At 37.9% G+C, this 16,455-nt stretch overlaps 1 long non-coding RNA gene across 1 annotated transcript in view; it reads left to right on the forward strand.

The window, feature by feature from the left end:
• LOC122561149 overlaps positions 1 to 12,527 on the forward strand; it is a 117,186-nt gene extending 104,659 nt beyond the window's left edge. The window contains exons 2-3 of the long non-coding RNA XR_006314933.1: positions 11,393 to 11,561; positions 12,453 to 12,527. This is a non-coding gene — a long non-coding RNA (uncharacterized LOC122561149). The remainder of the gene's footprint in view (positions 1 to 11,392; positions 11,562 to 12,452) is intronic.
• Positions 12,528 to 16,455: the final 3,928 nt, after the last annotated feature.

Below are 16,455 nucleotides of genomic sequence, written 5' to 3' on the forward strand. Positions count from 1 at the left end.
GGGACAGAACAGTATGGGGGCGGATGATTTTATTCATTCTCTTAGTATAGTTACAGAGTACCGCATGAAGTGTGTTTTCCTCTGTTTATTCTAATTCCCTGGTGGGACTTTCTCTCAAATTGCGCACACCTTTGTGTAAACGCATGCATTCTATCAGGCGAAGGATGATGGAAGAGGCATTTCTCTATTCAGTGACAGCTTCAAAATGAGGAAGAGATTTGGTGGTCTTCATGAATAATGAGCCTACACCTCTTAGTGTGGCAGGCACTTTCCATTTGTAAGAGTGTTTTTTGGTCCATTCTGTGGAAGCGAACTGATGCTACGTCATTCCACCCTGAAACGATTCCTATAGTATGATATTGTTAGTTTCAAGAATTTCTGCAGTTGGGATGTTATGAATGTTATGGCAAGTTAAACACATAATAAGTGAAATGTCCTACTTTCATAGAAAAACTTTGTATAACCTTATTAATATTTAAATATTTGAAATAAATATTTCTGATCAAATTGGTGGTCATTGAACAATAAGCTGTTTTAGCTCTGTCTTGTCTGTTAAATGAGCTTACTTTTTACTGCCAGTCTATTGATAGCAACATTAAACGAATTTGTTCATGTGCAGCAACATTACTTGCTTTTTAATCCATTTTGCATCCACTTTGTATTTCTGGAGTTTACCTTGCCGTGTTCCATGTTATGAACTACTCTTTAAAATAGACTGGTTAAATGGTATTCTGGCTGTTGCCTGGAGTATCACGCGTGATGTGAATAGACATATGGCTCTGTTCATGATCATCTGCAAATGAATATTGTAAACTGGAACAAGATTTACAGTTGTTGTCTCCAGGGCAGAATGTCGTTGAAAAGATTCGTCAATATTCAGACTAAGGACATGTACCCTCTAATTTGTGATTAACCGGGAAGTTCAAGATAAATAATTTTCTTAAAATGAATAAATGTGCTTTTCTTTCACATTCTTAACATGTTACCTACATTTCAGGCTTGGCTTTAAATATTAACCGTGTAACATTAAGCTCCATCGATGTAGTCCATGTTGATCCCTTGTCCACACTAAATTAACCAGTTTCAACCGGAGGGACCTCTTAATTAGTTTCTGTGTCCCTGAGCTAAGGAGTTAAAAATGGCCCAGGGTTTCAGCATCTGATTGGTTAGCCCTGTTGGAAATGCGTGTTTGTCAGTCTGGATCCCAGTCTGACACCCTTTCTAAATGAAGTATCTTACTTTCAACATTTTTCACCATCAGTCATGTACTGGGTATTGGTACATATTCTTCATAATGACTATCTAATTCTGCTTTAAATTCCTCATGTAGTTTTCTAATAAATTGCAGAGTGCTTTTTATAACCTTGTGCTCCATTTACAAGTTCTCATAAAGTGGCAAAAAGGGTTGAGTTTAGCCAAGCGAAGCAGAATGTTATGTTGAACACAAGTGGCCTTTTTCCAATATACCCAGAAGAAAAATTGCATCGATTAATTTGTTAGGTTTGGTTCAGTCATAGTCCTATATTATTTTGTGTGAAGCAAAGTACAATATTGTAGAAGGGCCAACTCAGTAATGATTTTTCTCTTCTGAAAGTTACATAGATCTAATTGCAATTGAGTTACAGAAGAGTAGAAGAATGTAACAAATAGGTGTTGGAGTTGTCGATGGGGGTCTAGCACTTTTCTGTACCTCCCATAGTGCTGCATCAAAATTACAACCTTTCTGCAGGGTGGAGGGAGCAACGAATGAAATTGGGGAATATAATAACTTGATTCTGTTCCTTGAAGCTCTGAAGGTATTTGAACAGTTCAAAGAATGGAGAAACCAGGCATGCTAAAAATGCTGGAGACACTCAACAGGTTAATCAGTATCTGAAAAGAAAAGGTTAATGTTTCAGAATTGTCACTGAGTTTATTTAGTACATTACTATCAATATACTGTAGAAAAGGTGTCACACTCTTATTCTTATAACAATACTTATTTTGTATGATTCTCTCTATCCATCAACTCAAATTGTTCCAATCAACAGCTCCATCAGTAATAGATTTGTTGCCTGCCACTAACAGTTCATCCAGTGTTTTTATATTGGTCTTGTTCTAACGCATTACTGAAGAGCAGCATCCATGAGTCAGTTGGTTGTAGACTGTCGTATCTGCTCACTTGTTCTCAGCAGCAATAACATTAATACAATTCATTTTTATTGACCTGCTACATATCATTATTGCAGTTTATCAGAAGGAATATTTGACACGAGTGACTAACTCATATGTAACAAGTGTCACAGCATCACGTATGAACACATGTTGGTGGAAGAGCCACTGCTATTGTATTGGTCTGTATTTTTGACAATTCAACGATATCCAACTCTTAAAGATATGCAAACCTACTGTCAGCCTTCTCTTGACTGAAATCTCGATAGACACACTGGTTTTCAATGTGGTTCTTCATCGGGCAATTTTTAGAAGTCATCAGCTTGTCCTTTGAAAGTAAAGCAACAAAGTTGGGCTCATGAAATTGCAGACTGCTGGCCCAGGGAGATTAAGCTAAATTGTCTTGATGATGAATTGGTTTTAATATCCATCTGATTTGCAAGATGTGTTTGGTGAATTTTCATGCAGACTAGAAGTTCTGGCATTGTGTCAGCAGCAAGGTATTTATTGAGCTGATAAAACTGAACTGAATGGACCAGCTCCTGAATATAAAAGAAAATTTAACTGACTAATGCATGCATATTGCAGGGATACAGTTCCAGCTAAGTAGATTATGAGCTTGTTGCACTGGCTGGAATGAGAATTTGTTTATTGGGTAGTTTGAAAACAGTTATTGAAGATTGTTAAGTCAAATTGCACTAAACAGGAAGCCACACTAGTTCTACATAAGCAGTACAAGATATTGTTCTAATGTCTGATAAGAAAGCTATTGTTATAAAATGAGAAATTAATTAGCTTAGGCCAACAAATAGCCAAGGCAATTTTATGGAAATGATCTCAAATGAACAATTGTTCACAAGCTTCAGTGTATTCATGCTGGCCAGTGCAGAACCCTCTTTGATGTAGGAAAAGGGTATTACAGCCACAAGTGTTTAGGTAGAAATTAGTAGCCAGATGTTCTTTCATGTGGAGGCCGTTTAGGGGTATTGAAAATGGCCTGCGTCTGGTATGATTGTCCCATTATTTAGCTGTTTATATTGGTGCCAATAGGCTGTTCTGTGTGGCTGGTTGCTGAAATATTGGTTGGCCCAGCCAACAGCAGTTCCACTATAAACCAGTCATGTCAGAATTCATTAAACTCATTACCATTTAAGAACTGTGGCTACTGTCAAAGAGCTGAGAAAGAAACCCAGAGAGAGAGAGAGATGGATAGAGGCAGAGTTTCATCTGGATTGAGTTTGAACCCAGGAACCCGAGTTGAAAGTTCATTGCTACGTTTTGCATGCATCATACAGCCTGACCACAGAACAGAGTTACTGTGTGCAAAGACTCAGCTATTACAGAGTCATTTAAAACACACAAGAGTTTCTTTTTAAAGGACATTTTGGAATGACTGTAAAAATAGGATTATAGGCCCCAGTAAAACATTGAGAGTTTGCTAAGCAGCACATTTATGTGATCTTTACTTATAAGATTATGTGAAGTATCATTAAAGAGAGAATTGAACTTGACTTACTGAGAAAATACACATTGTATAATGGGGATATGAGAATTATTATGTAATTACCAGGTCTCAAGATTATTATCTTGTGCCTAAAATAATACATTTAAACTCAAACAACTCTTATCTCCTCAAGTACTTAGTACTTTTTTAAATCTAAAAGCACATGCGAATGTTCTGGTTCTGCGAATCTGAAAGCTTTTGTCTTTCCTGGCTAGATTTTATATCTTATCATTGTGTAATGTGCTGAATGGAGGGGACCTTTCAATTAGTAGTAAGAATGAGGAAGAAATCTAGCCTTTGTGGTGAATGAACAGAAGGAAATTGAACTTCCAGTCCAATTTATCACTTTATCACTTGCAAACCTGCAATGTGTTCTCCAGTAAGTCCAGCACTGCTAATGTATGTTATATAGGAATTCTCAGAAGTCAGAATATTGATGAGATCAATATAGAAGGCATTTATAATAGCATTGATGTTATTTCGCACCATGCAAATTGATTTGAAAGTATAGAGCTATACTTTACAACTCTGCTTACAGCCAAAATAATTTCTTTTTTTCCTTTCCCTATTAGAGAAACAGTTGTAACAGTACTTGTGTCTTTTTGCACAGAATTCCAATGAGCCTGCATTTGTACAGAGAACATATTGACTGTGACAATATTGAACTCTTACCCACAGATAACAATCTTGTAGCTAGACCTTAAATGTCTGAGTTCACTGGGTATGTTTTGCAACCTTGTTCAAGTTGAAATTCATAGTTGACAGGAAGCAACCACCCCAACACACACAAAAGAAGTTGCATCAAGACACTGTTCAAAAGGGCCACAACACACTGCAGCACACCTGAACTGCAAAAAGAGGAAGAACATCTATACAATGTATTCGCCAAAAACGGATACCCCCGCAATTTCATCAAGAGATGCCGAAGGGAAAGACAACGGAAGAGGACATGTCACAACCCAAAGGACTAGCCACACTACCATACATCAAAAACATTTCTGAACTGACAGCCAGACTACTGCGACCACTAGGACTCATAACAGCACATAAACCAACAGCCACTCTCGGACAACAACTCACCAGAACGAAGGACCCGATACCCAACATGAGCAAAACCAATGTAATGTACAAAATCCCATGCAAGGACTGCACAAAACACCACATAGGACAAACAGGAAAACAGCTAACGGTCCGCATCCATGAACACCAACTAGCCACGAAATGACATGACCAGCTATCCTTAGTAGCCACACACTCCGATGACAAGCAACATGAGTTCGACTGGGACAACACTACTATTATAGGACAAGCCAAACAGACAACAACCGGGGAATTCCTAGAGGCATGGCACTCATCCACAGATTCAATCAATAAGCACATCGACCTGGACCCAATATAAAGGCCACTGCAGCGGACAGCTAGAACTGACAACTGGAAGCGGCAGGTACAAATCCCTATAAATGCCGGAGGAAACATCACAGAAGCGCTTCCCAGGAGGTTCCCAAGCACTGAGGATGTCACCTAGACAGGGGACGAAACATCTGCAACACAAACTCCCAGCTCGGTGAACAGAACCACAACAACGAGCACCCGAGCTACAAATCTTCTCCCAAACTTTGAATAGTTGACAGGACTCTGTGATGGATCAAGGTTTGCCATGTTCAGCAATCACTGGTCAAGGGTGGGAAGGACTGGCTGTTATTGAGCAAAGCCCACCATGGCAGCAGTCCTCAAAGGATTGATGTGTGGTTTTGACCAGTGAAATGGTGATTACTCTAACAGTGTACTACAAGCCAATTATTGTTTCATTATGTAAGTTGAATCCTAAGCCTAGGAGTCACTAATAGCACTTTGTTTTTGGCAGGACAGGGAAATAAATGATTGCAGAAATACTTCAACACATACAGGCTGCAAATGGTCTTATCTGTGTGCACATCTTAGAACACCTTGTTCAGGAGGTCAGAGTTGCACCACTCTCAGATCCACAAAAGATCCCAAGAATTGTCCACAATTTAAACGTTGCTCACTCTAATGTGTTATAATTTATAACAGAAGTGAAGCAAAGTTTTGTCTTTGTGGGTTACAATATTGTTTTTATTCATTCACAGGACATAAACATCACTGGCTGAGCAAGCATTTATTGGTCATCCCTAGTTACCCTTGAGAAGTTGGTAGTGAGCTGTCGTCTTGTACTGCTGCAGACCATATGCGATAGACCCACAATGCCATCGGGAGTGAGTTTCAGAATTTTAGTACGGCAACTCTGAAAGAATGGCAACATGTTTACAAGTTAGGATGATGAGTGGCTTGGAGAGGAACTAATCCTAACCCTGTTCCCATATATCTGCTGGCCATGCTAAATTGCCCATAGTGTTCAGAGATGTATAGGTCAGGTGCATTAGTAAGGGGTAAATGTAGACTAATGAGGTGTGGGTTTGGATGGGATGCTCTTTGGAGGGTCGATGTGGACTTGTTGGGCCGAATGGCCTGTTTCGACACTGTAGGGTTTCTATGGATTCTATGTCCTTGTAGATTGTAGTGAATTTGGAAGATGAATTTCTACTGTGCATCTTGTAGATGTTACACTAGTTCTAGTGAGTGTTAGTGATGGAGATCATTTGTGGATGGGATGCCAATCAAGCATCTGCTTTGTTCTAGATGGTGACTGACTCATTGAATGTTATTGGAGGTACACTCATCCAGGTAAGTGGAGAGTATTGTATCACACTTCTGACTTGTGTAGAATGGCTCCTTTGAGAGTCACATGGAAAGTTTAAATCAATATTCCAACATTTGACATTTCTCAAGCAATGGATAATAAAAAGCCCTCATTCTTCTTATTTAGATCTTACCTTACTTTTAACAAAGTTTGAGGTTGATGAAATTTATGCCTAAAAAATTGTAATAAATAAAAATCCAGATTAAACAGAGATGTTTTGTTTCCTAAAGCAGGTGTCCCAAGCCTCAATAATTGGAGGGAGCTCATACCCCTTCATTACCTTCTTGGATAATTGAGGCATGTAAGAGTCATGATCCCATTAGTCTAATTTGGAGTTTGTCTTCAATTCAGTACCGCTGAAAATGTGTTGGCTGGAAAAGCGCAGCAGATCAGGCAGCATCCAAGGAGCAGGAGAATCGACCCGTTTCGGGCATAAGCCCTTCTTCAGGAATGCCCGAAACACATTTTCAGCTCTGATCTCCAGCATCTGCAGTCCTCACTTTCTTCTTCAATTCAACACCACCTTGCACAAACCATTTAATGTGTACTGCTGGAAACATAGTGCACATCCTGCACATATTATCATTACTGAAGCATGCTGAGAACTGTTTATTATTAGCGAATTGCCTTTCAACAATGTGGAAGGCATTTTGCTGTCCTCTCATGCTATCAGCAACAATCTAAAAGGCCTCTTTTGTGAACAAAGCTTTTACGGATGTCTTGCTGACTCAACGAGCACCAAATTTGCACATTCCAATGTGGCATTAACGGATTATGCATACCATTTGTGTTCCTGTTATGACAATTAATGAGTGGCTCAGTATTGTTATTACAAGTTGCAGCAAATCAGACCTCAAAGAAAACAGTGAGTAAAAGTTGTGTGCATTTGCAAATGTGCAAGAAAGAGGGAGGAAATTTTGACAGAACTGAAAGAGAATGAAATGCTAAGTATGTGTGTGTTGGAAGAAAACATGTTTACTAATTATTTGGATTGGGAGGAAAAATAAGGATGATGATTCATTGATATAACAGAGGAGAAGTATTTTGACTTTAAATCATGGCAGTCTATTACAGTATCCTTAAGCGGGCATTGCTTTGGTTCTCTCAAAGTCAGCAATAAATTATTTTATGTACCTCGCTTAACTAGTAAAATCTTTCACAGCTACAGAATACCTCCCCTTTTAAATAAATGTGCCAAGACAACTTGAGATACTGTTAAAACCATTGAAATATCTGAACTTGAGGAGAAAGCAGCTGATCCTAAAGTTTGAAGTACATTGAATTTGTAACAGGCTGACAGAGGAGACATTAACTGCCTTCCTGTTTTCTGACTTGGATTATGCGATCCTGTTATCTGTAAACAAGCTCCTGGCTTTTATAACCTAGACTAGTCCTACAAATTAAACAGTAAATTAACAGGCGAATAAGACAATGATTTTAGCAGGACGAATACAATGAACAACCTTAACACGACCTGAATTAACTGAACTGCATACAATCTGCTGTTATTTCAATTGCATTTAGTTTCAATCACCTGATAGTTTAATGTGCAAAATCCCTTATTTCTTGTTTTATTTATTTCGCTGAATTCAAGATAACCTGGGTTATTTGTATTTTCAGTGTAATAAGAAACTTATCAGGAGTAAACTGAAAGTCTACCTTTGATTCCTTCTTCCCAGATGGGTTTTAAGTAGAGATTTTCGTGCAAAAGGGCCAAGATAATTTGCAGGCACATAATGCCACTCAGGTTTTCTGTGGCTAGTTCAAAATCCAACGGCATAGCAAAATTTAATGTGCAGAATATCATTCAAAATGAACTGACTTCTTTCTCAGAAACTGCTCGAAGGAAATTGGGTTCTATCCGTTTCTCTGCTTCAACTTTTTAATATTTAGCATTTTAAAAATGTGCAGCAGTTAAAGCCTCAAAGAATATTAATGTGCTCTTCTGGAAGTACTTGGACAGGGTAATCTCTTTAATTGTTCCAGTAGGTAAGTGGAAATCCTTCAATTGTTAAAATACACTTTAAATCCCTTGGCACTATTTACGTTCTGAATTATCCTGTTGCCTGTCTGCTACAGCATGATAATGAATACTTTGTTATATAGTTTTTCATTACTAGTGAAATTGTTCTAGTCCAAGTTCTGTGCCATGATTGAGTATGTCCTCCATTTCCTTGGATGTTTATACACGTTAGTATTCTGGATTAGTATATTAACAATCCTTCAAACATCTTGCATGTTAAGAGATATTTTCTTTGGCTGTGTTGCCAATCTGACAGTTCATATCCTTACAGGATTGTAATTTCTATATTAATTCAATCAATTATAATGGCAGACTGGTTGTGGCTGAGTAAATCTGGTTGTCTGGTTAAGTAATGTATTAAAAGAAAGAGGGTTATGAGGAGAACAGATGTGTTCAAAACCGAAGCAGTTTGTGGCAAAGTAATAAGACAAAAACATTTCAACTGGTTAGCGCGCTGATAGCGTGGTGTATTGGACTAAGATCAGACCAGCTCCTTGGCACTGAAAATGACAATGGCTCTGTACTTGCATACGAACAGTGCCTGCAAGACTTGGTCAGAGGCTAGGACATCTATGGTAAGTAACACATCTGATCCCCAAAGCATGTCTGCCCTTTGTTAGGCTCAAGTCAGGAATGTGATGAAGTAGTATGCACTTGTCTGAATGAGTCCAGCTCCAACAGCACTCAGGAAGCTTGAGGAACCATCCAGGGTAAAGTCTGCTTGATTGGCACCTCATGCACCAACTTTCACTCCCTCCACCACCAATATAAAGTGGCAACAGTGTGCTCCATTTCCAAGATATATTGTGGTTAATTGCCAAGGCTCCTTTTGACAGCACTTTCCAAAGCCATGACCTTGATCACCTGGAAGGACAAGAGCATCAGGCACAAGAACTTGGTCACTTACATGTTTCACTTTGAGCCAAACATCATCCTGACTTGGAACTATATTGCTGTGACTTCATTATTACAAGTCAAAATCCTGGAACCCCCTTACTGAATTGTGGGTGTACTGTGGACTACAGTTGACTGTATTATTATAAGTGATTCAAGAAGGTGCCTTATCACTACCTTCTCAGGAGCAATTAGGAATAGGCACAGCTGATGAAATAGTAAAACCTCCATCTTATGCATAAATTTAAGATTGTCACCAAAATAGGCAAAGATAAAAAGAATTTCATTCATACAGGAAGCCACAAAAATTATACTAGAAACAGTAATGTTAGAGGAATTCACATTGCTCTTAAAGGAATTTGATAAACATAGAAAGCTAAGAGGCTCAGTGTATGAGGTGGAAAGCACTTTTGAGACCTAGCAAAGGCAAAATGGACTGTATGGCCTGTTTTTACTATTTAAAACTCTTTGTACCTTTCAAATCATCAATGAATGGCAATGCTGATTTGACCTTAAAAAAAGTTATTCATCAAATAATTTCATTCTAGCTAATATAGAATCTTCTGAAAATTGCATGTACATTGTCATTTTGGTACTGTGACACCATGTTCCCCAATCTATAACATATAATGTGTTTTGAACTGAGGTTGGAAGTTTATTATTCCAATGTAGCAGTAATAGCTTTTTACCAGCAATTGTTTCTTTTTGTCCTGGTTGTCTTAAACAAAAGCAGATTTGAAGCAATATGTTAGTTATCTACTGAATTTGTCTCTCAGACATCTCCAATGGCTCAGTATGATGGTAGTTTTGATTATTGGGAATTGTAATGTTTGCCATAAACTCAATATGCTTTCTCTTTGCTCTCCTTTTGAAGCTGAGTTCTTTTACTGTTGGAACATTTTCAAATAATGGCAGCAAGTTGGTCTGTGCAAATTCTGAATTGGATAGATTTCTTGCAATTATTTAAGCTGCTGCTACTCTGTGTAATTGTTCTCTCAAATACAGTGTCCGAAACTGACTGAATTTGGAGTTGTTGTACGTAAAAACTTAAGATTAGGGGAAGAAAAAAATGATGTATAAGAATAAATACGTGTGGATAATCATTGAAATTCTAGCTCTGATTTCAGCAAGCTTCTTTTCACTTTAACCTCAGCCTTTACGAGGTCAAAACCGCAATTGTATCTATTTATTGTGGGCCTCTTTGTGCTGAATAACATATTTAATCAACATATAAGCTTTGTATTCTCTCAAGGAAGGGAGGTTATTACTAGTATTATCCATCAAAGGACCCATTCTGTACTGTGATTGGTTTGAGGTTGCATCATACAATTGTAATAGTGACAGGAAGATGCTGTGATATGTTGTGGTATGTAGCATAGCTTAATTGAGTCTGAGTTCTACTCCTGTCAGTGCATTGCTTAAATAGTTTAACAAGTGTATCACAAGGGAAACATGCATGGGATTAGATATTTACCTCGAGTGTTGCATCAAAATCAATATACGTTTTAACCCCTGACCTCCATTTAGTATGGTGGTGGATTGGTTGAGAGTACAGATGGCAGCCTGGTTTCTTGGGTCTTCTACTTCACCATTAAACTGCTTATTAATTAAGATCTTGCACAGTTTCATGGTTATCTAATTATTATGGTATCAGCAAAAGTCACAAGCTATCAGAAAGTCCCTGATTTTGATTTTGGCTGCTATTCTAGCTGAGAACTATTGTCTTAGTTTTGTGTAAGTGAGGTGCAAGGTTTTGTTGCATACTCAATAGGTTAGTTAACCATTAAATGACTGAATTGCTGCACATAGTCACCTTACTGAGAAATATTTAATTCCACAAGCAAGACTCTGCTGTTTCGAACATAAATTATTGCATTCAAGATGCCGTTTACTGATAGAATACACAAGTGAAAAGATTTTTCATCAATGTTAAGCTTTGTGTATATTTTAAATGTAATTTATGCTTTGTGGAATATTGGGATGTTGATGTGATGAAGTGTTCTAAGTTTTATTTGTTATGATCTTAGTATAAATTTTGTCTTAAATTTTCACGTGGTTCCAGTTTCATGGACTATTCTCTTGTCTTCGAATTTCTTTTCAGGATTTGGATTGGAGTTATGCATATGAGCTACCGTGGATTCACCTGAATTGTGACCACCTCAAACCCTCATTGCTTGTTATATTGGGACGAATTCATTAAATAGCATTGCTCATGTCTCTGATGGACAAGCACAAAGTGAAGCGACAGCGATTGGATCGAATTTGTGAAGGTAAGCAGATTGTACAGTCATTTGGTCTTTAACAAAAATGGAAGTGATTATTGAAGAATTCCTTGATCATTTGATCTAATAATCTGGGCTGGTATCTTTTCTAAATTCTAGCTCAAAGATTAATTTAAAATTAGACTTGATCCTGCATTGCATTTGCTTCAACCATAGCACAATGCCAAACTGACTCAATGGTAGGGATTTTTACACCTGGGTCATAAAACCTAGAATCTAGATATCTCACTTGAGCAACTAAGCTAACACTTAAATCCAGAACCTTCTCAGTGCTGGACTAATGGATGTAGTGTCGTTTGGGTGAAATATGAAATTAACTCTGTCTATTTAGACATACATGAAAGGTATCTGGCAGTATTTGCAGGGATTTTCCTGGTGTCCTGGCCAACACTTCCCTCTAAATCAGTAACCTAAAGCAAATTTACCTCTTGTTTGTTAAATTAGATTGTGAGTTCTCAACACAGCAGCAAATATAACAATGCAACAACATAATGTCCTTTTACATTTCCTTGAGACATTCTGAGGATGTAACAGGTCCAAATAAGCTCAAGTTCTTTCAGTGTTGCAGTGTAAATTAAATGATGCTAGCTACAGCAAGCCAATTTTTAGTTTGCATGGAGCTTTCTGATTCTTACATTGATGAAGATCCACAGTAACAAACTGCAAATGACATGATGTTTATTCAGCTATATGGTAAGTTATAATAAAATTGTCACTTTAAAAAGGAAATGTGATTTTGCATCCAAACTCTTGTATTACCTATAGGACAAAATGAGGTAGATTGTGCTTCTGAGAAGAAAGGTGGAGAAACTGAGTTATAAAATGAGTGATATTGGTTCGGCTACCTATTATATGGACTCCTCAATTTTATTTTCCAAGTGAGTGGAAGAAAAGATTAGGTGGAGCGCAGAACGGTGGTGGGGCATATAATGGATGGAATGTATAACAGGACAGGTGAGTGGATGTAGTTTGTTTTACATCCTTGTTGCATTTGAGACCATGTTTATTTCTTTTGCGGGTTCAGTAGCAGTAATTAGCACACTGCAATAGGTCAGTGGGTGGAGCAGAAATTGAGCTTATGATTTCTGGTAATGGATAAATTATTAACAGGACCATCCATTTGGGAACTACTCTGAAAATGTAATCTTAACAAGTACCAGCCTATGGCAGTCTAATTTCATATTTACCTGGATAAAAATGCATTTTCTAATTACAATAAAGAAATCTTGTAACAATATAAAATAGTCTATGAAATCCTCTAATATGCTCAGCACATCATTTGGTTATAATAGTACACTGGATTCTAAAATGGTGAACTGAGTGTAGCGTGGATCTTGCAGCTGCTGCTGAGATTGTCGGCTTATATCTAGATTTACTTCTAAATTTCTTACAGTTGTAACATTTCAGTAGTATAAGATTTTTGTTTAGATTCATTTTTGATTTGTGTATAGTCAAAAACTCAAAAAAAAAGGAAAAAGCGCATAATCCTTTTTCTAACAGCGTTCTGTTAACAGTTGTTTTGGAGAGGCATACACTTGGACAGCTCGGGGTTTTTCCTCTAAAACTATGCGCATAGAAGAGAGAGTATTTTTAAATTATTAGAAGTTTTTTTTAAAATTGCAGAGGAGTTTTGTTTTGAACACGAGATTGTGTTTACGGAGTTTTTGGAGGCTGTCGAGTGAGTTGTTTTTAATTGAAAGCTGTCTGCTGGACCACTTGAGGAGGAGTCATTTTTTAAATTTGACTGTTCAGCTTAGTGTTTGAATTTATTTAAGATTTATATGTTTGCTTTTTTTTATTTCTTACTTTTTGCATAGTTAGTATGTATTCTTTGAATAAGGAAAGGTAGTTTATTTTATATATAAAGTGCAATTATAAACCGCTTCTTTTTTGGCTTAACGTCATTGAGGACAGACAACAGACACAGAGTTAGATGGCGAATAGATTTAGATAAGTGATTACACAGTAGGATCAGTCAGATAGATGGATGACTGTCAGGAAAGGTAAGCAGGTATTTCAGAAGTCTCCTGTGTCTATTCCTCTCTCAAACAGATACTTAGTTTTGGGTACTGTTGAAAAGGATAGTCTGTCAGAAGAAAATAAGAGACAGTCAGCTCTTAGGCACTATGTCATGCAGGGTGTGACAAAATTTAAAAGAACAATTATCAAGGGCACCGACAGAAGATTCTGCAGCAGTGAAACTGAATCTAGGATTGTATGTTGCTTTCCTGGTGCCAGGATTACGGACGTCTGCAAAAGTTTGAAGCATATTGTTAAAGGGGAGAGTGAGAAACTGAAGTTATTGTACACATTGCTAGGAATGACATGGTTAGGGAAAAGATTAAGGCTTTCCAGAATGGATATAAGAGGTTAGCTAGCAGATTAAAAAAACAGACCCTCAAAAGTCTTTGGTTTACTCCCTGTGTCAAGCTCAAATGAGAGAAAGAATAAAAACATGGAGGAGGTAAATAAATGGCTGAAGAGGTGGGTGTAATATTCATGGATTCAGTTTCTGGGATCCTTGGGATCTCTTTTGGGGCAGAAAAGACCAGTTTAAAAAAGGATGGGTTTCACCTGTACTGGAAAGGGACCAATATCCGAGTGGGAAGTTTTATTAATTCTATTAAAGGAGATAGTAAACTACTGGAGGAGGGGGTTGGAGGGATTCTAAGTGGCAGAGAAAATAGGAAGATAGATGAGGATGGTTTTGAATCTGAAAAAAAACAAGTTACTTAAAGTTAAAAATCACACAACACCAGGTTATAGTCCAACAGGTTTATTAGGAAGTACTCATTTTCAGAGCACTGCTCCTTCATCAGGTGGTTGCACTCACCTGATAAAGGAGCAGCGCTCCGAAAGCTAGTACTTCCAAATAAACCTGTTGGACTATAACCTGGTGTTGTGTGATTTTTTTTACTTTGTACACCCCAGTCCAACACTGGCATCTCCAAATCATTACTTAAAAAAGTCAGACAAGAGCAACTCAGAGAATGAAATAACGCTGAAGAATCAAACTTGATGTATTTCAATGCAAGGGCTCTTATAAGTAAGGCTGATAAACTCCGGGTCCATTTGGGAACATGGGATTTGGGCATCATGGCTGGGGTTGGACAGGACTGGTTTTCAGATGCCAAAGGAATAATAGAAAGAAAGGCAGAAGAGGAGGGGATTTTTGATTAAGGAAAACTTTACTGCTGATGCTGCTGTAACTAGAGAATATATTTCTGAAAAATTGTCCCATGAAAATATATGGGTTGAAATGAGGAAAAAAAAAGGAATTATCACCTTAATGGGTTTGTACTGTATTTCCTCCCCAGTAGGCAGAGGAAAATTGAGGAATGGATATGTTAAGAGGTCTCAGATATATTAGAATAATAAGGTTGTAATAGATAATTTTAATTTTCCAGACATTGACTGGTACTACCTTGGTGTTGCAGGTTTAGATGATGAAGAATTTATAAAGGTGTGTTCAAGAAAATTTTCTTTATCAATAGCAAAATATTCCTACTGGAGAAGGAGCAAAACCTGATCTTCTCTTGGATTATAAGACAGGGCAAGTGACTGAAGTGATAGTAGGGGAGCACTTGGGTTCATTTATAGTAACTCTATTCATTTTAAAATAGCTATGGAAAAAGATAAACTTTAATGGGATGAGACAAGAACTTTCAGAAGTTGATTGGAATAAATTGAAATAGATCGAATTCCTGCAGTGCAGAAGCAGGCCATTCAGCCTGTTGAGCCCATACCAACCCACTGAGTATCCCAATAGTTCCATTCCCTTCCCCTATCCCTGTAATCCTGCATTCCTCATGACTAATTTGCCTAGTCTACACATCCCTGCGCATTCACTATAGGTAACTTAAAATGACCAGTCCACCTTACCTGCACATCTTGAGACTGTGGGAGAAAACCGGAGCACCAGAGGAAACCCACACAGACATGGGGAGAATATGCAAACTCCACACAGCTGCCCAAAGGTGGAATCAAAGCCAAGAAGTCTGGGAACTATCAACCTGTGAGTCTGAAAGATTGGATTTATGTGCTTTTGGAGAGGCACAGAATAATTAGGGATCGTCAGCATGGTTTTGTTCGAGTGAAATGGTGTCTCACGAACTTGATTGAGTTTTTTGAGGAAGTAACCAAAAAGATTGCTGAGGGCAGAGCGATAGATGTTGGTTACTTGGACTTTTGTAAAGCCTTTGATGGGATTCCGCAAGGTAGACTAGCTTTACAAATTAGATCACAAGGGATTCAGGATGAGCTTGCTAATTGGATGCAAAATTGGCTTAACAGCCGGAGACAGTGTGTGATGGTGGAGGGTTGGTTTTCAGATTGGAGGCCTGTGATCAGTGGTTTCCATAGGGATCGCTGCTGGGTCCACTTTTATTTGTCATTTAGAAGAATGATTTTAGCTGAGTATATAAGAGGCATGGTTAGTAAGTTTGTGGATTATACCAAATTTGGTGATATAGTGGACAGTGAAGAAGGATGTCCAAGATTCCAGTTGATCAAGATCTCTTTGTATCAATGAACTGAAGAGTGGTAGATTGGGAGGCAGATGTTCGCAGGTAAAGGGACGGTTGGAAAATGGGAAGCCTTCAGAAATGAGATAACAAGAATCCAGAGAAAGTATATTCCTGTCAGGGTGAAAGGGAAGGCTGGTAGGTATAGGGAATGCTGGATGACTAAAGAAACTGAGGGTTTGGTTAAGAAAAAGAAGAAAGCATATGTCAGGTACAGACAGAATAGAACGAGTGAATCCATAGAAGAGTATAAAGAAGTAGGAGTATACTTAAGAGGGAAATCGGGAGGGCAAAACGGGGACATGAGATAGCTTTGGCAAATAGAATTAAGGAGAATTCAAAGGGGTTTTACAAATATA

The sequence above is a fragment of the Chiloscyllium plagiosum genome, chromosome 22 (genome assembly GCF_004010195.1).
Source record: "Chiloscyllium plagiosum isolate BGI_BamShark_2017 chromosome 22, ASM401019v2, whole genome shotgun sequence".
Classification (NCBI taxonomy): Eukaryota; Metazoa; Chordata; class Chondrichthyes; order Orectolobiformes; family Hemiscylliidae; genus Chiloscyllium; species Chiloscyllium plagiosum.